The 23,875-nt window shown below is 43.5% G+C and overlaps 1 protein-coding gene across 2 annotated transcripts in view; it reads left to right on the top strand.

Moving 5' to 3' along the window:
- The window catches only part of TAF3 (TATA-box binding protein associated factor 3), a 166,632-nt gene that overhangs the window by 49,056 nt on the left and 93,701 nt on the right, over positions 1-23,875 (top strand). The gene's annotated exons all lie outside the window — the stretch shown is intronic.

Here is a 23,875-nt window from a genome sequence, read left to right as displayed (position 1 = left end):
GCAGAATTGCCAGGCAAACTCTGCCCACGGCCAGTAGCTCGACCCTAACCTGCTCAAGATTGACTTCCATCCTTCCAAGGTGGGTAAAATGAGGACCCAGATTGTTGGGGGTGATAGGCTGACTCTGTAAACCGCTTAGAGAGGGCTGTGAAGCACTGTGAAGCAGTATATAAGTCTAAAGGCTATTGGTAAGTGCGAAGGAAGGAAGGAAGGAAGGAAGGAAGGAAGGGTTGTGATGGCGCAGTGGTTAGAATGCAGAATTGCCAGGCAAACTCTGCCCACGGCCAGTAGCTCGACCCTAACCTGCTCAAGATTGACTTCCATCCTTCCGAGGTGGGTAAAATGAGGACCCAGATTGTTGGGGGCGATAGGCTGACTCTGTAAACCGCTTAGAGAGGGCTGTAAAAGCACTGTGAAGCGGTATATAAGCCTAACAGCTATTGCTATTGCTAAGTCACTTTTTTCAGTGTCACTGTAACTTCGAACGGTCACTTCCTGAACTGTTGTAAGTCGAGGACCGCTTTGTATTCATTTTTAACTGTACAGCTGGTCAAGTAACCCTTTGTGTTAAAAATCAAATCAAGTCTTGTGGTCACACCATTCCTAAACCGCGATGAATTTTCATCGGCTGGAATGATTATGTTCCAAGGCGAGCGAGAATTCTCCCGCGAACAACGATTGAGAATGCAAAGGTTGGTCTGTGGAATACAAATAAAAAGGATTGAGCACCAGGTGGTTCTGCCTCACAGAGCCGGCGCTTATAAAAAGGAGGCGATAAATGCACTGATAAATCCGAGGGAACGAGTGCGGCGGTGAAAGCCCTGGTTTTTTGGGGGGAGGGGGGGAGTCTCAAAACTGTCCAATAAATTGGAATGGCACCGCTTGGTCAGGCACAATGAAATTAAATAGAATTTGCTTTGGTGAAATTGCATCAAGGTTGATTAAAGGAGCTCGTGAGCGAAGGTGAGGATCGCTTCTCTTCTGAAGTCACTTCAGTAAGTGAATCTCCTGTTTTGCGATGCCCGTGGTATTGGTTCCCCCCGCCCTTTTCTTCATTTTCTCCTCGTTTTTGTCTGTCTGCGTGTTTCCGCGTCTCTTCCCCTCGTTCTTTATTTCTTTAAAGGTCCCCGAATTCCACTTGACCTAGGTTACGTAATTTGGGGTGTGGGGGGGTGGGTTTCTTGTTTTATTCCTACCAAGACTATCCCAAGGGTGCAAAAGGGATCCAGCTGCCGTGCAAGAGGTGCAAATTGATAAAAAGGAGAACATTTGTAGCTCAGGGTTGAAACGAGGGGTCCTTGGTGCTCTCTGAGGCTGGGTTGTTTTTCTTGCAGGCGTCTCGTGACCCAACTAGGTAACATCATCAGTGCAAGTCTTGTTTTCCTCCAGATGTTTCTCGCATTAACACAGGGATAGAATGAAGATAGTGTGAAGTGCTAGTACTACTTTAGGATGCCTTGGTAAGGCCACCCTTGAAATACCGCATCCAGTTTTGGTCGCCACGATGTAAAAAAGATGTTGAGACTCTAGAAAAGAGAGCAGAGAAGAGAATCTAAGGATTAGGGGACTGGAGGCTAAAACATACAGAGAATGGATGCTGGAACTGGGTATGTCTAATCTAATGAAAAGAAGGACTAGGGGAGACATGATAGCAGTGTTCCAATATCTCAGGGGCTGCCCCAAAGAAGAGGGAGTCAAGCTATTCTCCAAAGCACCCCACACGGCCCTTTTTCGCTGGCAGAGTGCCGCAGGAGGCTGTGGCGGCCGAATAGAGGCCACAAAAATGTGACCTGTTTCGCCCAGCAGAGGCACCACAGGCCGCTCCGAACTCTGATGATGTTCTACGTCACTGGTTCTCAATCTTTTCTTCACCACAGACTCCCATTAGATACAGGTCGTCCTCAACTTGCGACAGTTCCTTCGTGACCCCTCGGCACCGAAAATGGTGCCTTATGACCACTTTTCACCCTGACTACCACTGCAGCATCCCACATGAATTTACCTTCCTATGCTTGGCAACTGACTCCTATTTATGATGGTTGCAGTGTTCAGGAGTTCATTTTTTTGCGACCTTCTGACAAGCTGGAAGCTTCAGATGCTCCAGAACGGAGCACAGCGTGGTACAGCCATGTAACACCCCCCCCAGTACATGGCCGCACTGGTTCCAGTGTTGGGCAGCTGCTGGTTCGCACCGGTTCTACTGAACCGGGTGTGAATGACGATCAGTTGGCCTCGCCCACCCGGCCCTGCCCTATCTTGTCTTACATTTCCTTCTTTTGCAGCTCAGCTGAGCGTGAAGCACGCGCTCACAGAACTGGTTGTTCAACTGGTGGCAGCCCACCACTGACTGGTTCCCAGTAGGCTTCTGAGTATCATTCAAGTGTGCCGATTCTCTCCTTTTAAGTCTTTACATGTCATGGGGCAGGTTACATTGTGCAACCACCTCGCCTCGGTGATCTCTCGGTGGATGTTCTCTGGATACCATCGACAGTGTCATCTGGCAGTTTTCCAAAATATTCTGGCTTTTCCACCACCATATATATGGTAATGGGATGAAACTGAGTAACAGGAAGCCGATACTGACATGGTTTGGGTTATCAAAGGAATTCTTAATTTTCTTAACGTCTTTATTAGATAGGAAGTTAGCTGCTTAGAGAAACACCGGATGTCAGAACGTTTGATCCAATAAAATAGTTTTTTATCTTACCTGGGCTTTTCACTATCAGCCCACCCTTACAGCGATGCATAATATTCCGGTGGAAAGTATAGCAGCCTCCCAATTTCATTTCATTTTCATTTTTATTTATTTATTTTTTGTTTTATTTTTATTTTTATTTTTATTGGTCCTGATTTAACTGGAGCACCATTTTTCCATCCATCCCCTTTGGCCGTTTACTCTTCCCCCCCTGTTCTCTGTTAGAAGTTGTCATCCGAACTAATTATTTTCACAGCTTGAAATGTATTGGAGCTCTCCTTGCAAGTTGTTTATTTTATGGCTCTTCTTTGATGTTCTGGCCTAAACTTTGCTCAAGCCTTCTTTTGCTTCCCCTCCGTTTAAGAACGCAGATGAGAAACATTAACCGAAAAAAAAAAAAAAAAAAAAAGGAGAAATAAGATGCGGAAATGTTAGAAGGTGGGTGAAGGAGAACCCGTCTCACCGCTTCAATTCTCCACCGTTCCATCTTCCTCAGTGTAATGCATCATGCTGCGCAACTCCTTGAGTGTCTTAAGAACATGGAAATAGAGTCATTTTCCATAGAAAGTTATCCCTCGCTATTGTTGAACGGGCAGGTAGAAGTTAATGCTGCCCTAACAAGATTAGCTTCCACATCAGGCCGGGACTGATTTTCAGTCTGTAAAGCGAAAGTGGAAGAGGGGAAAATTGCAGGATTGAGCCGGCATACTTGAAGCGCCGAATAACAGAGCCAGAAGGGACCTTGAAGGCTAGTCCAACCTTCTTCTCAAGCAGAAGACCTTATACCATTTCAGACAAATGGCTGTCCAGTCTCTTCTTAAAAACCTCCCTTGATGGAGCATTTACAACTTCTGGCGGCAGGTCATTCCACTGGTTAGTTGTTCTTATTTTTAGGAAATTTCTCCTCGGTTCTAGATTTATCAATCGCTGCTTGCTGATTGGACTGAGTCTGTCAGATCTTTGAGGACCCTCCCCTGTTGCTAAGGGTGCCCCAGAAATTGACTCAGTCAGCCAGCTGGACAACGTGTATTTTTTTGCTCCTACAAAATCTCAACTCTACAGAAAAATAGGCCTAAATTACTCAAAAAAACAAAACCCCCAATGCTGTATGCTATTTCCCAGGCAGCTGGATTGGTCTACTATTTAGGCGGCTGTCAAAACAGAACGAAAGATCCCGACCCTCCGACAACGGATCGGCTGAGGGCCGTTCTGCACCGATTGTGAGGTGTTTCAGGGAGGTGTGTTAGACTAAACATCCACGCCGTTCCCCATGTTTGGCTTGGGAGGGCTTTTGGCGGCTTCAAGTGGCCACCTCAGAAGCCTGCAATTACCGCGGCAGTGCTTTAAATGGGGCCAAAGGCCAGCTGTAGGTAAAGATCGCGATTAACAGACGGATCTTCTCCAGGATCCATGGTCTGGGGGGAGTTTTCTCCATGTTCTTAGATTCACAGGGCAATAATTCCTAAGCAAAGCTTGAGCACCGGGGACCGTTAAGATGGCGGATTCCACCCAACACGCTGGCCGCGTGAACAGGAGAGTGGAGGAGACGGCTCGCAGGCTGTTACGCTCTCTCAGCCCTGCAGCCCCAACTATTTCAGCCTCCTCTGGAAGCCCCAAACCTTTAACGAGTTTCCATCCATCGCTTCTTTTCCTGTCCTGAAGTGTTTGGGAGAATAGGTTGACGTCCCCCCGCTCTTCTTTGGAGCAGCCCCTCAAATATTGGAACGCTACAATCATTTCACCCCAGGCCTTCTTTTCACTAGACTAGACTTTGCCCCATTTTGCAATCTTTCTTGCCATAGTTGTTTAGTGAATCTGGCTCCTTCATCGACTTTGCTTGCAAGAAGGTCATAAGAAGGGGGTCGTATGACTCCGGGATGCCACCACCTTCGTAAATATGAGTCAGTTGACAAGCGTCCGAATTTTGATCACATGACCATGGGGAAGCTGCAAGGGTGGTTAAGTCCAATTTTTCCTGTGCCTTTGTAACTTTGAATGGCCACTAAATGAGCTCTTGTAAGTAGAGGGCTATCTGCATTGCCATTCTGCTGCTGAGAAGGAGCAGGCTAGAAACAGGACTAAGCAACTAAATATTATTTCGTGTTTCTCATCCTCTTTTCTTCCGTATTCCCGTTTTTTGGAAAAAAAACAACAACAACCCAGCATCTTTGAAGAGGTCTATAATGCTGATTAAACGGTGACAGTAGACAGCAGCAGTCAAACAAATGGTTCTACGGATTCATTTCTGTTGTATATCTTAACTTGAGTTATGCCAACACGCAAAGGGGAGTCGGGCGCTAAAGGCACAGAGAACTTCCTTCCCACAGAAAAAAAGGGAGGAAAAATGTTTATTTTAAGAACAGCAAAGCTATCCTGTTAACGGTACAACTTGCTGGATTCCAGATTGCCACAGCTACTTTGACTCCGAAGATGGATGAGAACTTTAAAAGGATTCACTTTGCCTGCAATTAGCTCTCTCTCTCTCTCTGTCTCGCTCTTTCTTTCCCTCACACACACAAAAATCAGATTGGCTGGTTAATTTGCAAGAAAAAAACTCTCATTTACTCTGGCTTCTTGCAGTCTGTTTTTAAACTGCTGTCTAATTATATGTATAACTATATGTATGTAAGTCCCCATCCACAGCGCAAAAATTTTTTAGGGCATTTTTTGAAGATTTTTTAATGATAAAATGTGGCAAGTCTCCCTTAACAACTTTCTCGCTTAACAACAGAAGTTTTGGGGCTCACGTGTGGTCATAAGTCGAGGACTACCTGTAATTTCGGCTTAGGGGGAAAGGGTATTCAATGTGTTAATTAGAAAATCCCATGACTCCTCTTAATAAAAAATGGTAATTAGTTTCTCTTCTATTAAATTGGCTGTAATTTTGAGGTGGCCTCACTTCGTTTCTTAAACTAGGAAATTCTTTTAGCAAACGTGTTAAAATACACTTTTGTTTGTATTTGTATTTCCTAAAAGACTTCTGTCTTTCAGCGTTCCTTAAAAGTGTGGTTGTTTTTCTAGGCTTGTGTGACCACTGTATGCCACTTCACAAAATGCAAATTGTACAGGCTGTAATGTTACACGTGAGCAGATGGCAATCAGATGGAAGTTGGTGAAACCAGTGCCAAGTTCCCACTTAGAGGGAAATCTAGAAACGACACAGTTGGCCCTCCAGGCCAATGTGATAGGACTTAATGTGAATGCATCGTTTTCTTCTTTCTTTCTGCTTCCCATGGAAGGGGAGGGGAGGAAGGAAAGGAAAGGAGGAAGGAAAGAAAGAAAAGAGAGAGAAAGAGAGAGAGAGGAGGAGGAGGAGGAGGAGGAGGAGGAGGAGGAGGAGGAGGAGGAGGAGGAGGAGAAGAAAGAAAGAAAGAAAGAAAGAAAGAAAGAAAGAAAGAAAGAGGAGGAGGAGAAAGAGAAAGAAAGAAAGAAAGAAAGAAAGAGGAGGAGAAGAAAGAAAGAGAAAGAAAGAGAAAGAAAGAAAGAGAAAGAAAGAGGAGGAGGAGAAAGAGAAAGAAAGAAAGAAAAGAGGGAGGGAGGAGAGAAAAAAAGAAATAGGAAGAGGAAGGGAGGGAAGGAGGGAGGAAGAAAAAGAAAGAAGGAGGGAGGAGAGAAAGAAAGAAAAAAGAAAGGAAGGGGTAAGGGAGAAAGAGGGAGGGTAGGAGACAGAGAGGGGAAGGAAGGGGAAGAGAGGCGGGAGTCCTTCCACGTTTTATACGTGGAAAGTCTTTCAATTTTTTGCAGATGTTTCTTTACTTCTCTCACTGTATGCATAGTTTCACAGGACAGTGGTTTTTTTAAAATGTTGGCCTCCTTTGTAAACAGTCTTCTGTATCCTTTGAGTTAGAAGTGACAGAGAAGAGGGTAGGATTTTTGGTGCCAAGCCTTCCTTTCGCAAGAATATTTGCTGAGACATGTACCTTTCAGAATGCAGCACCCAACTCTTTATGCTACTAAGGATCGATCCAGAATAGAGCAAGCCCATTTCCAGGGTTTTAAAACTCAAAAGCCGAGGTTTGAACCCTTTTGAGATTTAACGCGCTGGAAACATGCTCGCTGTAGGGGTGGTGCTCTCTACTTCATTTCCACCCTTTTAAGTAGTAAAAGCGAGCGATGGAAAATCAGAAGCGCGAGTCCTATTGTGTGACGATAAATAAAAAGTTTGATGAATTTTGTGATGTTTTTCAAACGGAGAATCTGTAATAAGGCAGTTCTAACCCTCTACGTTGGGCTCAATGAAAACCACTCCTGGGTGTGTTAAGTGAAGATTTGGAACACCATCGGCATTGACAAAATCACCGTCAAGTCAATTGCAGAAGGCAACTTTACTCGGAACAGCTTACATCCTGCAATGATAATACCATCAAATATCTACATCTGCCTTAGGAAGGACTTGAAAGGTGGATAAGAAGGCTAGATCCAGTCTTTCTCCATGATAGGTTACCCTTTTCCCCCCTTTAGCAAGTGCATACGAGGGAAACCTTGGGAAAATCATTTAATCAGCATTTTCAGCCTCAGAATAGAGCTGGAAGGGACTTCGGAGGTCTTCTAGTCCAGCCCCCTGCTCAAGCAAGAGGCCTATTTCAGACAAGTGACTGTCCAGTCTCTTCTTAAAAGCCTCCAGTGATGGAGCGCCCACCATTTCTGAAGACAAGCTGTTCTACTACTTAATTGCTCTAACTATTAAGGAAGTTTCTCCTTAATTCCACGTTGCTTCTCTCCTTGATTATCCATTGTTTCTTGTCCTGCCCTCTGGTGCTTTAGAAAATTAGTTGATCCTCTCCTCTTTGTGGCAGCCTCTCAAATACTGGACTACTGCTACCGTGTCTTTCTTTTTTCTAGACTAGCCAAACCCAAATCCACCAACCGTTCTTCGTGTGTTTTAGCATTTAATCATCTTAGCTGCTCTTCTTTGCACTTTTCCCCAAAGTCTCAACCTCTTTTTTTTTTTTTTTTTGCAATCCGGTGACCAAAACTGGATGCGGTATTCCAGGTGTGGCCTTACCAAGGCTCTATAAAGCAGTACTTCATATGAGTTTGATTCTAATCACAGTATTATAGCAATAGCATTTAAGACTTATATACCGCTTGATAGTGTTTTGCAGCCCTCTCTAAGCGGTTTACAGAGTCAGCCTCTTGCCCCCAACAATCTGGGTCCTTCTTTTACCCACCTCGGAAGGATGGAAGGCTGAGTCCACCTTGAGCCTGGTGGGATTCGAACTGCCAAATTGCAGGCAGCTGGGCATTCAGCAGAAGTGGCCTGCAGTACTGCACTCTAACCACTGCGCCACGGAGGCTCCTTATTATTATGATTGTTGTTATGTCATGTTTTTTAGCCGTCTTCTTCACAGCTTCAACTCAGCGGCTGCTTCTTGTCGCCGCTTCAAAATGTACCGCCTGCTCTTCTCCTAGATTACGCCGGTCTTTTAAACGCCTTCTAAGAGAGAGCGTGTGTTTTTCACTCAGGTTTCAGACGCTTGGCACAATTAGATGAACACCTGAGCTCACTCGCCCACCTAGCATCCTTTACGGTTATTGCCTCGTTTATCAAACTCGGGGTGTAAAGGTGTAGCCTCAGCTACCTGAAACACCCCCCACCACCAAAAAAAATAAAAGTCTTCTTTCTGTATTGATTCCTTCGTGGGACATAATGAACTGGCAAATATATCTCTCTTGGGATGGTTCATTGGCGGCATCTTTTAAGGAATGGAGTCTGAATATGTACAGTCTAAAAGACTTTATCTTGCTTGCTTGATGTGCATCTACAGTTTTAAAGACAGATAAAAATCACAGCTAATTGGGTGAGATAGTACAGCTTTAAAAAAAAAAATTCATGGGATTTTCAAGACAGAAAGGCAGAGGCGGAAGCCCAATTTCTGGGCTGAGGTCAAGCACGCAACTCGTCTGCCCTTCAGTCTCTCTCTCCCTCTTTCTTTCTTTCTTTCTTTCTTTCTTTCTTTCTTTCTCTCTCTCTCTCTCTCTCTCTCTCTCTCTCTCTCTCTCTCTCTCTCTCTCTCTTTCTTTCTTTCTTTCTTTCTACTGTAGTACACGTAGTACAGGTAGTCCTCAGCTGACGGCCACAATCGAGCCCTAGATTTCTGTCGCTGAGTGAGACCTTGTTAAGTGAGTTTTGCTCCATGACTTTTTCTGCCACCATTATTAAGCGTGAAGTATCGCAGGTGTCAAGTTAGCCACACGGTTTGTTAAGGGAATCTGGCTTCCCCATTGGCTTTGCTCGTCAGAAAGGGGAATCGTGGGATCTCGGGACACTGCAGCCTTCATAAGTATGAGTCCTCCCATTCTCTTTCTCCTCTACTTTGTAAACTCCACTCCTTCCTAGCACTGATGATGTTATCCAGTTGGGTAACAAAACGTCTGCAAAAAAAACAACCAAACTCAGAGAGTATCAAGGATCCCACAGCCCTTCTCTTCCCTCTCCCCTCCCTCCCTTCCTATCCTTTTTCTTTTCTACTTTGTAAACTCCACTCCCTCCTAGCACTGATGATGTTACCTAGTTGAGTAATGAAACGTTTGCAAGAAAACAACCAAGCTCAGAGAGCATCAAAGACCCCACAGTTGTCGTCCTTTCCTCCTCCTCCTCCTCCTCCTCCTCCCTCCTCCTCCTCCTCCTCCTCCTCCTCCTCCTCCTCCTCCTCCTCCTCCTCCAGCCCCACTCTTTTCTAACACTGATGACGTTACCTAGTTTGGTACTGAAACGTCTGCAAGAAAACAAGCTCAGAGAACATCAAGGAACCCACAGTTCTCCTCCTCCTCCTCCTCTCCCTCCCCCTCCCTCCCTCCCCTCCATCTCTTCTCCTCCTCCTCCTCAATCCATCCCTCCTCCTCCCTCCATCCATCTATCCATTCTCCTCCTCCTCCTCCCTCCCATTCTCCTTCTCCTCTACTTTGTAAACTCCACTCCTTCCTAGCACTGATGATGTTACCTTAGTTGGGTAACGAAACGTCTGCAAAAAGACAACCAAGTTCGGAGAAGCATCCATGACCCCACAATTCAACCCTGAGCTACAAATATTCTCCTCCGCCAGTACTGTGCAAGTAGGATTGTGCCATGAACTTGAACCGTTGTCTGTTTAATTCAAATTTTGGTACAGTGAGCTCTGTTCTTACCTGTGGATCGTCCTTAAATTGGGGCGTTCTTAACTTGAGGACTAGCTGTATTTTAATCTGAAGGGGCTTTAAAAAAAAAAAAAAGTAGTACCCTGGGTAGCAAATGAACAAATTAGTTTTTTTTTTTTTTCTGCATGTATCAAGATAATGGTTTTTCTTCTCCCCACAATCTCTCCTTTTAGAGGAGATCAGACTGTTGCTGATTTTTTTTCCTCCAAGCCCTAAAAGTTAGTTGACCTTACAGCTGAACTCGGCTTTAACATAAATAAGTTTCTTGAGATGGTTTCAAAGACAGACCCCCACCCCCCCCTCACCCCCCAAAAAATCTGGAAGATATTAATTCTTCTGTGTTTGAAGGAAGTTGCAAATCCCTGGATAATTCTAGAAGCTGTTTTCCAGCCGGACATTGTAGGAGACCTTGGCTTTCTTATATGTCTCCTAAGGGTTTGTTGGTCCTGCTTTCTGTCTTTTGTAAAGGTGATTAGTAAAATAACGCACAATTAACTCAACCGTGAAGTGTGATGCCCCTGTACACCATTAAGATCATCAGCTCTCTACAGTGACAATGGTGGCCGAGTTTGCTAACATTCACGATGCTTTTTAAATGATGAAATTGGGCGGGGAAATGTATTGTTTATATCTGACGCTTAATACACAGTTTGCATTTTGTTTGTCCTCTCACCAAGCCCACAACAGGTCCTCAAGTTACGACCAGAATTGACCCCCAAAATTTCTGTTAGTAAGCGAGGCAGTTGTTAAGTGAGCTTTGCCCCATTTTACGACCTTTCTTGCCACGATTGTTAAGTGAAGCGCGGCAGTCATTAAGGTAGTAACCCGGTCGTTAAGCAAATCTAGCTTCCCCGTGGACTTTGCTGGTTCGAAGGTCGCAAGGGGATCACGTGACTCCGGGACGCTGCCACCTGTCATAAATACGAATCAGTTGCCAAGAGTCTGAATTTTGATCACCCGACCATGGGGAGGCTGCAATGGTCATAAGGGTGAAAAATGGCCACAAGTCACCTTTTTTCAGTTACGTTGTAACTTTGAACGGTCACTAAATGAAGTGTTGTATGTTAAGGACTACCTCTAAAGGATTCCTTTTGGATAGATATTAGGATGTGAACGTGCAATCCTTTATAGATTCAGAAATGTCACCGAATTTGAGACAGCTTTCTTGCAAGTAACTAATTCTAGTAAGTAATTTCCCTACTAGACAGTGATCGGATTCTATTAAGCAATACTAAATTAGAATTTGATTTCAAAAAATACTTTATCTTTAGATAAACTGGATGCCCTCCTGTTTTGTTGGCTTGCAAATCCCAAGATAAACAGTAGATGGAAAAGAAGAGAAGTGAAGAATAGAATAGAAATAGGAATAGAATAGTAGAGGAGAAGAGAAGAGAAGAGAGAATAGGATAGAAGAGAATAGGAGAAGAGAGAAGAGAAAAAGAGAGAGAATAGGATAGGATAGAATAGAATAGAATAGAATAGAATAGAATAGAATAGAATAGAATAGAATAGAATAGAATAGAATGTAGAGGAGAAGAAGAAAAGAGAGAATTGAATGGAATGGAATGGAATAGCAGAGTTGGAAGGGACCTTGGAGGTCTTCTAGTCTAACTCCCTGCTTAGGCAGGAAACTTTATACCATTTCAGACAAGTGGTGATAACTATGATGGTAGGATATAAAAGGAATTAAATTGCCATTTAACAATTTTAGGGTTAATCATCAAGGGGTAGCTGGTTTAAATTCAGTAGTCCATCTGCCTTGCTTTTTATGATTGAACTATATTGGATTTTGGTGTTTGTTTGTTTATTATTGAATTTATTTGTCGCCCATCTAGCGATTCAGGTGACTCTGAGCTACCTACATCAAAGCAAAACAAAATATAAAAATGCCTTAAAATGACAGAAATTAAAACCAACTCAAAAAACAAGGATTTGGAGGGGAGGAATTAGGGGTTTTTCTGTGTTTGTGAAACATCTTCACGGCACAGAGGAAGTCTTGATTTCTTTACCGGAGAGACTGAAATAAATGCTCTTGATATCAATTTAGAGCTTTTGATGTTTGACGATACGTTAGGAAATAAACAAAGCCCCCTTTGAGGAAATGACTGATGTGACACAAAGGATAAATTGCATTTGAAAGGCAAAACTCACGAAACAATTAATATATGCAGTGCGATTGTTTTTGAGATTCAAAAGACATACAGAAATTTTTACTATACTGTGCCATTTTTGTACTTGTTCTTTTTCTTTCTTTCTTTTTTCTTTTTTAGAAAGGGGGAACTTTGTAACTTGGGAACTTGCCAGCATTTTCTGATTAAAAACAACACTCCAAAGTGTATTTGACGTGATTAAACAGGACATGATATTTAGGATTCATTTAGCACTAACCGAGCCTCTCAAATACCCCCATAAGCTCAGGACTTGTTACTCTTCAGGATAGCAGGCTTCCGGAGATCCGGTTTTTAGGCAGGTGGTCTGAATGGCCAGCTGATGTCAATCAGGGTGGGGTGCCGATTACCCAGAAACACAAACTCTGGTTTGCATTTCTAGGAGCTGTGATAGGGAGCAAAATCTGGTGAGGTGTGATAGTTTAAAGCAGTGGCCCCCAACCTTTTTTGAACCAGGGACTGGTTTCACGATTATTTATTCTTCCACGGACCGGTACCTGAGTAACACGAGACTCCACCGCCATTGGGACAGCTCTTCATTCGAAGCTGCCCCGCCCTCAACGAAACTAAGGCGCGAGCACCCAAACGCCGCCTTCCAACCGAAAACCCAGAAGCAACCAAAAACCCGGGTGCGCCGTCGAAACAAGATGGCGGTGCCCAAGCTTTGCGGCCCGGTCAAAAATGATCCACGAACCGGTACCGGTCCAGGGACCGGTGGTTGGGGACCCCTGGTTTACCGTCGAAACAAGATGGCGGCGCCCAAGCTTTGCGGCCCGGTCAAAAATGATCCACGAACCGGTACCGGTCCAGGGACCGGTGGTTGGGGACCCCTGGTTTACCGTCGAAACAAGATGGCGGCGCCCAAGCTTTGCGGCCCGGTCAAAAATGATCCACGAACCGGTACCGGTCCAGGGACCGGTGGTTGGGGACCCCTGGTTTAAAGTGTCGGTATTTAAGAATGAAGAGACCAGGGGACTTTAGCCAGAGGACATTTTCTCATCCCTGGACAAGAAATCAAAGATGCCAACCCATCTTTTGTTTGTATGCTGGCCAGAGTCCCTCTGTGAGTGAGAGGGAGGGGCGCAGTCTCTAAAATAGACAGACAGAGATGATAGAGATAGAGATAGAGATAAATAGACAGACAGACAGACTGGCTGGTGGACGGACAGACAGGCTGACTGACGAACTTTAAACAGAGATTATAAGGGTGGACGGACAGATGGACAGACGTACCATAGTTTATAGTTTATAATGAGATGATGGACGGGTGGATATTATACGTAGAAAATAAATGAAAGAAAGAAGGAAAGCATCGATAGAAAGATAGAGAGATAATAGATGCACGAAAGATAGAAAATAGATAGCTGAAGGGGGAAAAAGGAAAGATAGAAAATAGATAGCTGAAGGGGGAAAAAGGAAAGATAGAAAATAGATAGCTGAAGGGGGGAAAAGGAAAGAAAGAAAATAGATAAAAAGTTAGATGAAAGAAAGAGAGAGAAAGAGAGGGAGAGGGAGATACTGGATCACATGGTAGATTATGGCCTGTAGCCTTTCTATGAAAAGACGTACATTTTGCAGTGCACTTATTGGGCTGGAGGGTCTTAAAACTATTTGACTCAATTCCCCCCTTTTCTGGTCTCGAATAATATCACTTATTTTTTTATTTATTAGATTTTTATCTTACTGTTTGTGAGTAACTCAAGGTACCCAATTCTGTGAGGTGCATTGGGCTGAGAGAGAATGACTGGCCCAAAGTCATCCAGGTGGCTTTCATACCTAAGGCAGAACTAGAACTCACAATCCCTTCCTTCCTTCCTTCCTTCCTTCCTTCCTTCTTTTTAATATTGTATCTCATTCAACATATTGTGTCCCTGAACACCCTGTGTATTCTTGCTTACAATACGGTGTTTGATCCGGTTAACTTCTATTTCCCAGACTTTATTTCAAAATCCGCAAATGCCGCTAAAGTGCTTGTTTTCTTATCTTGAGAATGATAACTGTAGAAATAGTGCATTTCCCATTTGTCAGCAGGGTAGCCTTTTTTCTTTAAAAAAAATAAATCTTTTTTTTCCCACTACACAAGTCAGAAACGGAGCCTGCTTCTCCTCCACAGGGTGTACAGGCATTCATTTCGTGCCGAGGATAATGGCTCCGGAGCGATAAAATTGTTGTTTAAATCAAATATCCATGACTTGAAGTCAAATATGCCAAATGAATTGGATGGATGGAGAAAAGAAATAGTTTGAATCAATATACAAACATTGCCGTTCAGTTAAGGTGAGCCATTGTGTTGCTGTAAATGGGAAGAATATATTGAATTTATGCACACATGATTGACTTTTTATACAGCAGGTTCAGGTTAAACATTGTGAATGTAGCCTATGAATAGAGCTAACATTTTCATAAGAAGCTGTAATGAAAATGAACAGAGTTCCATTTTGGCTGATAGCGAAGAACATTTGATAGTCTAAAGCATGAAATATGTTTAGCGCCTGGGTTTTGTTAGGCTTGACAGAAGCTTAAAAGTGGGACCACCTGACTGCTCTATAAGGGCTAATTCTATAGCCGATGACAGCCTCAAGGATACAACTTGACACCTGACCACAGTTTATGCCATAGAGCACACGGCAAAGGTCTTCTGTAGCTGGCGGTTTGTTTGTTTATTCCTTTAAAACATTTATTTAGCCACCCTTCTTTCAACCAAGTCTGGACGGTTCCCAATCAGGACCCAAAAAGACATATAAAATCATGATAAAGCTGTAAAACTCAACTAATTAAACCATTTAAAAACCACAAAAATCAGTTCTAGTGTGCAATTATCTAGCCTTCTTCCAACACTTGGAGAAAAAGCCAAGAGTTGGGGGTTCTCTCTCTCTCCTTCCTTCCCTCCCTCCCTCTCCCTCCCTCCCTCCCTTTCTCCCTGCTTTTCTTTCTTTATCTCCTTCCTTCTTTCCTCCCTTTCTTTTCCTCTCCTTCCTTCCTTTCTTTCTCCCTTCCTTTCTTTCCTTCTTTCTTTCCTCCCTTTTTTCCTGCCTTCCTTCCTCCCTGTTTCTTTTCCTTCCTCCCTCTTTTCTTTCTTCCTTCCTTCTCTCTTTTCTTCCTCTCTTTTTCTTTCTCTTTCCCTCTTTTTCTTTTCTTTCTTTTTTCTTTCTTTCTTTTTTTCTTCCATCAGATGGCAAAATTTAGGGGGAGGGACTACTAGGATCATGCCCGGCCCATCTGACCTGGTCGGATGGGTTTGATGTCCTTCAGAAAAGCAGTCCCACAGATAACCTGGCCCTGTGGTGTAGAGGGTGTTCAATGTGGTGTCAGTCGCTTTTTTCAGTGCCATCGTAACTTCGAACAATCACTCAACAAATGGTTGTGAAGTCGAGGACTACCTGTGATTCTTTTTTTAAAAATCCCCTTGAACCCAGACTTGTACTACTATATGAACTGTGCACAGCAGAACCATATGTGTGGCAGATGCCCTGAACCTAAAAAAAGAATGAGAAAAGGATATACGTTGCAGGCCAATATCCCAGACCCTCTTCAAAAACCTTCCATTAAGGCCCCAGAGTCACCCCAGATTTACTATTTTTAACGTGACAAAAGAGGAAACCCATTCAATGGCTGGAAGAGTAATCGGGTTAACGGGGCTTAATTAGCATTCCGCTTAAATCAAATTTAGCTTTGTCCTGGTTCTGCCAACCTTGGGGAGCATAATCCAGAGCATGCCACTCAGTGGTTCAATGTGGTCTGGGGAAAACGGAAAGGAATCTAAAAACCTGTGAACTTCAACTCCCAGAATTCCCCAGCCAGCAAAGCTTGTGGACTTCAACTCCCAAAATTCAACTTCAACTCCACAAGTCTTAAAGGTGTCAAGATTGGACATCCCTAGTCTAAGGTGTGCATAATATACATAGTATATCGATTCTTAACAAGAAAAGGTAGATAGATGGATCTACCTGGATGTAGGGATAGAACAGTAGGCTCCATAAAATAAAAAAATTAAATGTGCAGGGTTTGATAACTTGATCTTTGCACCATTTCCTGTTTGGGCATTGAGTTTCTTTTTCTTTTCTTTCTTTTCTTTTTTTCTTTTCACCACATTGATCCTCCTTTTCCAGGACTGTTTGCTTAAGTTTTCCTTAAGCTGCTTTGTTGCTTCCTGAGCATGTTTTTATTTGTTTGTTCCTTGAACGCATTTGCTGTCCATCTCACCCCAAGATACTTGGGTACCACTTCCAACATCCCCTGTGAGGTCCTTGGTGCACTCTGAGCTTGGTGGTTTTCTTCAAGACATTTCATGACCCGACTAGGCAACATCATCAGTGGCAGAAGGCCATGTTGGAAGCAGCAGCACCCTCACCTCGCATACAGCCTGTGTCGGACCCCCAAGAGCCTCCCCTGCGGCATCCCTGCACTCCTTACCCGGGAATCCTTCCACATAACCTGCGATCCTCAATTAATGACCACAAAAGCGGAGTATAAGGGTTACAATTGCTGAGTGATGTCACATAACATCTTGGTTTATGTCTGAATCACTTAATGATGGACATTCCGGTCCAGTTGTGGTCATAAGTTGAGAACTAACTTTAGCCCTTTGTGGGTGGGGGGTTAAATCAGATTCTGGCTTCCTCAAAATAACACTTTCTGAAATATTGCTATAAAGTTTTTTTTTTATGAAGAGTACTTTAACTTTGAATTAAATCCCTAGGAACTATTTCTTGTAGAATCTGATTTTTACAGCCCTGAGTACAACTGGTCGTTTTGAAACTTGATTTCAAAATCCCCTTTCCTTTCTCTTGTCTCTCTGTTTCCTTTCTCCCTTCTTTTCCCCTTTCCTTTCTTTCCTTCCTTTCTTTCTCCCTTTCCTTCCTTTTCCTTCCTTTTTCCTTTCCCCTGGTGACAATTGCAGTTCTAAAAAACACTGGGGTACAATTTTGTAAACGGCATAATGTTTTTAAAAATCTGACCTCTTGTTTTCGTTTTGTTTTTTTTTGTTTTAAATCTGAAGTAAACCCAGTAGGGGGAACAACATTTGCATAGCAAAGGAGATTCAGTGCCTAAGTCATCCAGATTCTGTGTAGGCATGGAAACTGGAGAAATTCTTCCGATCCGGCAATTACACAACGCCCTTCTTTCTAAGCGCTCCGATGGATACAGAAGTGATCTAGTTTCAGCCAAAAGTGCATTCTTGATAGGAATCCCATCAGGAGTCCCCAAATTGGGACTTGACACATTGACTTCCTGTTAGGGAAAAACATATTCACGAGGGCACAATCAGCCATGAAACGGAGTGTGTATCGGTCTTCCGGCACCATTTTTCTCCCTGGACTTTTTTTCATCCTCCGGTTAGAGAGGTTTAGCTGAAGCATCCATATTGATGCTTTAGTTAGAATCCCAGATGAGCCAGAATTAACACAGTTCTTGAAACTGATACAGAGAAGTATTAGCCCCGCCTGCGCTGTTCTTTAATTCAAATTTTTTTTTGCTTTAATCATCTGCCCCTGAGAGGCAGCTGGCTCCCCACATATGGTTTATGTGTTCGTTGTCTTCCTCATGCAAAATACACCGGCTTGAAGTTGGGCTGTGTGTTGGAAATAACAGTTGGCGCATTGTAGTGGCCGCAGCTGCTTTGCTCTCGGTGGGGAGACCAAGGAAGCGGCATTAAAAGCTCTGCTCCCAGTCATTTCTAAGGCTGAATAATCCGACAGAAGATTTGTAGCTCAGGGGTTGAACTGTGGGCTCCTTGGTGCTCTCTGAGCTGGGTGGTTTTCTTGCAGACGGTTGCATGAGCTAGGTGACATCTTTCAGTGGAAGAGGGGAATATGGTTTAAAGAATGGCGGAGGAGGGGGAGGAGAGGAAGAAAGAAGGAGTGAAGGTATAAATGGGAAGGAGGAAGAAAGAGAGAGAAGAAGAACTGTGGGCTCCTTGGTGCTCTCTGAGCTGGGTGGTTTTCTTGCAGACGTTTTTCACGAGCTAGGTGACATCATCAGTGGTAGACGGGAATAAGATTTAAGGAACGGAGGAGATGGGGAGGATAAGGAGAAGAGGAAGAGGAAGAAAGAAGGAAAAGGAATAAAGGGGAGAAGGAAGAGAAGGAGGAAGAGAGAGAAAGAGAAGAACTGGGGTCCTGCTCTCTGAGCTAGATGATTTAAGGAATGGAAGAGGAGGAGGAGGAGAAGGAGAAGAAGGAGGAGGAGGAAGAGAGGGAGAGAAGGAAAAGAACTGTGGGCTCCTTGGTGCTCTCTGAGCTTGGTGGTTTTCTTGCCGATGTTTTTCACGAGCTAGGTGACATCATCAGTGGTAGAAGGGAATAAGATTTAAGGAACGGAGGAGATGGGGAAGATAAGGAGAAGAGGAAGAAAGAAGGAAAGGGAATAAAGGGGAAGAAGGATGAGAAGGAGGAAGAGAGAGAAGGAGAAGAACTGGGGTCCTTCTGCTCTCTGAGCTAGATGGTTTAAGGAATGGAAGAAGAGGAGGAGGAGGAGGAATAATAAAAGAGGAGGGGGAGGAAGAGAGAGAGAGAGAGAGAGAGAAAGAGAAGAACTGCGGGCTCCTTGGTGCTCTCTGAGCTTGGTGGTTTTCTTGCCGATGTTTTTCACAAGCTAGGTGACATCATCAGTGGTAGAAGGGAATAAGATTTAAGGAACGGAGGAGATGGGGAGGATAAGGAGAAGAGGAAGAAAGAAGGAAAAGGGATAAAGGGGAGAAGGAAGGGAATGAGGGGGAGAGAGAAGGAGAAGAACTGTGGGGTCCTTTTGCTCTCTGAGCTTGGTTGTTTTCTTGCAAACTGTTTTCACAAGCTGGGTAACAAAACAACATCAGTGGTAGAAGGGAAGATGGCTTAAGGAATGGAGGAGGAGGAGGAGGAGGAGAGGAAGAAAGAAGAAGGAATAAAAGGGAAGAAGGAGGAGAGAGAAGGAGGAAGAGACGGGGAAGGAGGAGAACTGTGGGGTCTTTGATGCTCTCTGAGCTTGGTTGTTTTCTTGCAGACGTTTCATGACCCAACTAAGTATCATCATCAGTGTGGCTGTAACAGTGCCAACACTGATGATGTTACCTAGCTGGGCAATGAAACCTCTACAAAAAGAATAACCCAGCTCAGAGAGCACAAAGGAGCCCTCAGCTAGATATACTATTTAACAATCCAATAATGCAAAGAACTTCTGGCTATATTTTAGCAGTTGACTTTAGAGTAAGCCATTCATATTGGCCCGCTGTTCCCTCTCCCTCGTCCCCCTCCCCTCCAAAAAAATGTGTGCTTTATGGATAATTTTTCTAACTTCTTCCTTCACTAAAAGTCCAGTTGGCCCCTTTGGGAATTAATAAGGAAGATGGGTTATAAATTTACTGTTTGTTTGTTTGTTTGATGTGTGTGCCATCCATCTCATCTAATAAAACTATTGAAATTCTCAATACATAGATATTTATTCAAATTGAAGACTTACTACTGTAGTGGAGCCTAAAACCTCAATTGCCAAGCAAGAGCGTTTATGTTAAAATGAATTGTTTCCCATTTTATGACCGTTTTTGGCCGCAAGCAAATCAGTGCAGTTGTTTAGTGAATCATGCAGTTGCTTAAGTTAATCTGGCTTCCGCCGTTGACTTTTGCTTGCTGGAAGCCAGCTCGGAAGGCTGCAAGTGCAAATAGTCCTTAACTTATGACCACAGTTGAGCCCAACATTTGGGTTGCTAAGCGAGACATAAGTCATAAGTCTAAACAAATGGATGTAAGTCAGGGACTCCCTATATTAGGCTGACCCCATTTACAAACAGACACACGCAAACTTTTATTTTGGAGAAAAACCAGTTTTTAAGTGCTGTGAACCAGAACATGCTTTTGAAGTTTAAACACTTCTAATAGCAGCAATATGTCTTCCTCTGGTAATTCCAAAGGAAGCCACCTCATTTAAAACTTTATTTTCTAAGGAAAGCTCTCTGATACCTTATCACATTTCTGAGTTTCACATTGACATGACCTGGCATTTCCTTTTTAAAATGCTGCCTTGTTGTACAGATGTTCACATGAGAACTTCTTTGAATGCAGTTTGGAAATTTTATGTCATACTTCAATCAGATTTTGCGGTTATTATGTAGATGTATATTTCTGACTTTGTGGGGGATTTCTTCCTTTTTTTTTTTTCTTTGCTTCTTTTTTCTTCCTAATAAAGACTATCGTCCTTTCTATTTTTTTTCTTGAATAGAAGTCAGTTTTGGTAAATTCATTGGAACTTGTGGCTAGGGACATTTACACAATTAAGGTTCACACTGACCAGAGCAGAAAACAATATTAAGCTTTGCTGGCTGGGGAATTTTGGGAGTTGAAGTTCACGGATCTTAAAGTGACCACGGTTGACAAAAAAACATTATGCTAGATAACATATCACCTTCTCAAGAACATAATTTCATCCCAGAACAGTTCTACACTCCCTTTCCTAATCCTCTGCTTTAAATGGACTTTGGAACATATTTATTCTTGCCATACAGGTAGTCCTTGACTTATGACCACAGCTGGGTCCAAAATTTCTGTTGCTAAGCAAGATAATTGTTAAGCGAGTTTTGCCTCATTTTACAATCTTTCTTGCCATAATTGTTAAAAGTGAATCACTGCAGTTGTTAAGTTAATTGCACAGTTAAGTGGCTTTCCCATTGAGCTTGCTTGTCAAAAAGTCTCAAAAGAAGACCTTTGGACAGTGCAAACCGTCCTAAATATGAACCTGTTGCCAAGTGTCCAAATTTTGACAACAGACCTATGGGGATGTTGCAATGGTCATAAGTGTAAAAAAAAGTCAAACGGGAAGTCAATGGAGAAGCCAAGATTCACTTAACAATGGTGGCACGATTTTGTTTGTAAGGGCAAAAACTCCCTTTAGCCGTTGTCTTGCTTAGTAACATTAATGTTGGGCTCAATCGTGGCCGTATGTCAAGGACTACCTATATCTGTGTTGGCGAACCTATGCCACGTGTGACGGAAATGTCATGCAGAGCCATTTCCCCTGGCATGTGAGAGGTCGCCTGGAAGAGCCCCGCTGTGCATGCATGCATGTGCCACCGCCCGATAGCTGGTTGTCGGGTATCTGGCGTGCATGCACAGGGGGTGGAGTGGGTGCGCAGGAGACATGAGCGCATGTGCAGATGTGCAGCGTGCGAGGAGGGAGTCGCACGCCCATGCACAAAGACACATGGCGCGTGAGGGGGGAATCCCATGTGCAGATGCGCAGCGCGTGAGGAGGGAGTCGCGTGCGCATATGCAAAGATGCAGTGTGTGCGAGGGGAATTGCACACACATGCACAGACACGCAGCACATCGGGGGGGTCACACACACATGCGCAGGGGGCGTGGTGGGGCCAGCGCACATTGCCTCCTGGGTGCTGGCACACGAGCGCGCCCAGGCGAGCGCATTTGCAATTATCAGCTCGGGAGCCAAAAATGGGTTAGCCACCACTGACCTATATTATCGTTTCAGAACAAATCATCGACATCACAAGTGTTTGTTTTGGTAATTTGCAATAAAAAGAGCATAAACGTCTATGTTGTAAATATAAAGATAAATGAATTGTCAGCCTCCAAGAATCCTTCTTCTGCTTGTCTTTCCGGCTGCCATAGAAATGTGGGGAGGAAAGAATAATTTGGGCTTCATGGGGAGGTTTAAGTTGGTGAAATGTAAAAGTTGGGATGTTTTCTTGATTATGCGTACTTGCTTGCTGCGCAGATGTTGCCTCTTATCTGTCTAGTCCAAGGTCAACCGTCTTGGTATACCAGATGTCTGAAACACCACCTGAAGATTCACCCATATGACCTTATACACACCTCAGATTGGATGGCCAGTTTGAATTATGGCGGGTGGGAACAAGGGCTAACTTTCTATATGTGATTTTCGCACCTATTGCCTCAGTTCTTGCATTTCTTCTTGATGCTACCGCTTCAATTTTCAGTAAAAGTCCTTTTCTCAATAACCATGGAGTCTAAGGCTTTCTTTCTTGGATTTTGAATGGAACTTCACCCGACAATGTTAATAACACAAACTTGGCACTGTATGATAAGTAGCAGGTTATCTGTTTTATGTGGTTTTATTTTATAGTATATATGGCAAAGACAAATGCCAGGAAAGTCGCACCGGGTCCAACATTTTGATATTTATTCAATAAAAATTTTCAGGAAAAAACAACAACATCCAAGTATTTATTTTGACACACGTATGCTAATAGACACTTACACTTATTGCTCATACACATTTACGCCAATTACTTATACTAACGCTAGTTTGGGGTAACTATCAGGGTATTTGGGGGGGTGGGGGGGCGTTAAATGAATAACGATTCCTGAGCCCTGATACGCTTTCCTGCGCCAAGAACGAAACAGATCAGTAGTCTGCCCGCAATTTGGGTTTTTAAATTTGCCTGCTGAATGAAGACCAATTTGTACAGATAATTTATTGTGTGCTAAAGCTCTGCTTTTGTGAATTCCATTCCCCTGCGAAGATGAGGCTTCGGATAACCGGCTAGTTTCAGATAATATGGAATCAAATCCTTTAGCGGTCTTTCCTGGAGCAAATCAAGCACAATGTCTATTTTATGTCTGAAGTGGAGATCAGGTTTTGGAGAGCCCCCCCAATGCCTCTTTAGAGGAAAAAAAAAATCAGTTCTTTCTGTTCCTTCCTTTTTTTGTTGTTGTTGTTGTTGGGTTGTTGCGTGGCCAGGGTACAGGTAGTCCTCGACTTACGACCACAATAGTGAGAAATTTTGTTAAGTGAGTTTTTGCCCCATTTTACGATTTTTCCTTGCCCCGTTTGTTAAGTGTTAATCGCTCGGTTATTAAATCACGTGACCAGGGGGATGCTACACTGGTCATAACTGTGAAAAATGGTCGTAAGTCTTTTTTTTGTTTCAGTGCTGTTGTGATTTTGAGTGGTCACTAAACGAAAAAAAGACTTACGACCATTTTTCACAGTTATGAGTTGTAATTTTGAATGGACACACTAAACGAACTGTTGTAAGTGGAGGACTGCCTGCATTTGAGCTGAATTCTGACTCTTCAATCCATTCTCCCATATGCAAGTGCAAGTTACTAACTTAACAACCGCAGGGACTCACTTATCAACGGTGGCAAGAAAGGTCGTAAAATGGGACAAAACTCCTTTAACAGCTGTCTCACTTGACAACAGAAATCTTGGGCCCAATTGTGGCCATATGTCGAGGACTACCTGTATTTGCCCACCTAAAATCCTATTTAGTCTGTGTTCCAATAGTTATAGAAGTCATTAGCAACACCTTGGAGTTTCTAAAAAGCAAAACTATCCAGGATTTCTCCTTGGCCTAATTCTGTAGAAATCACCCTCCCTTCTGTGTCCCCTCCTTCCCAACCATGATCAAATAAGTGACTCCTTATAACGTGGCTTAGCCCTTTTAAGCTTCTTCTGCACCTTTCTGTTCACCCCCCAAAAAGGCAGAGCATAAAACATTCTCATGTCAGGTTAATGTTCTGCATGGCCAGATCCATTAAACTCCTATTCCTTCCTTCCTTCCTTCCTTCCTTCCTTCCTTCCTTCCTTCCTTCCTTCCTTTCTTCCTCCCTCCCTCCCTCCCTCCCTCCCTCCCTTCCTCCTTCTTCTCTCTCCCCTTCCCTCCTTTCCTTGTTTCTATCCATCCATCCAGCTCTTCCTTCTTTCCTTGTTTCCATCTATCCATCTCCTTCCTTCCTTCCTTCTTTCTCCCTCCCTCCCTCCCTCCCTCCTTCTTCTCTCTCCCCTTCCCTCCTTTCCTTGTTTCTATCCATCCATCCAGCTCTTCCTTCTTTCCTTGTTTCCATCTATCCATCTCCTTCCTTCCTTCCTTCCTTCCTTCCTTCCTTCCTTCCTTCCTTCCTTTATAGCTCGATTTCCTAAT

The sequence above is a fragment of the Pseudonaja textilis genome, chromosome 5, assembly GCF_049901715.1.
Source record: "Pseudonaja textilis isolate UNSWEBS1 chromosome 5, rPseTex1.2, whole genome shotgun sequence".
Classification (NCBI taxonomy): domain Eukaryota; kingdom Metazoa; phylum Chordata; class Lepidosauria; order Squamata; family Elapidae; genus Pseudonaja; species Pseudonaja textilis.
The sequence above is the reverse complement of the archived record's forward strand: the minus strand, read 5'-3'. Positions and strand labels throughout refer to the sequence as shown.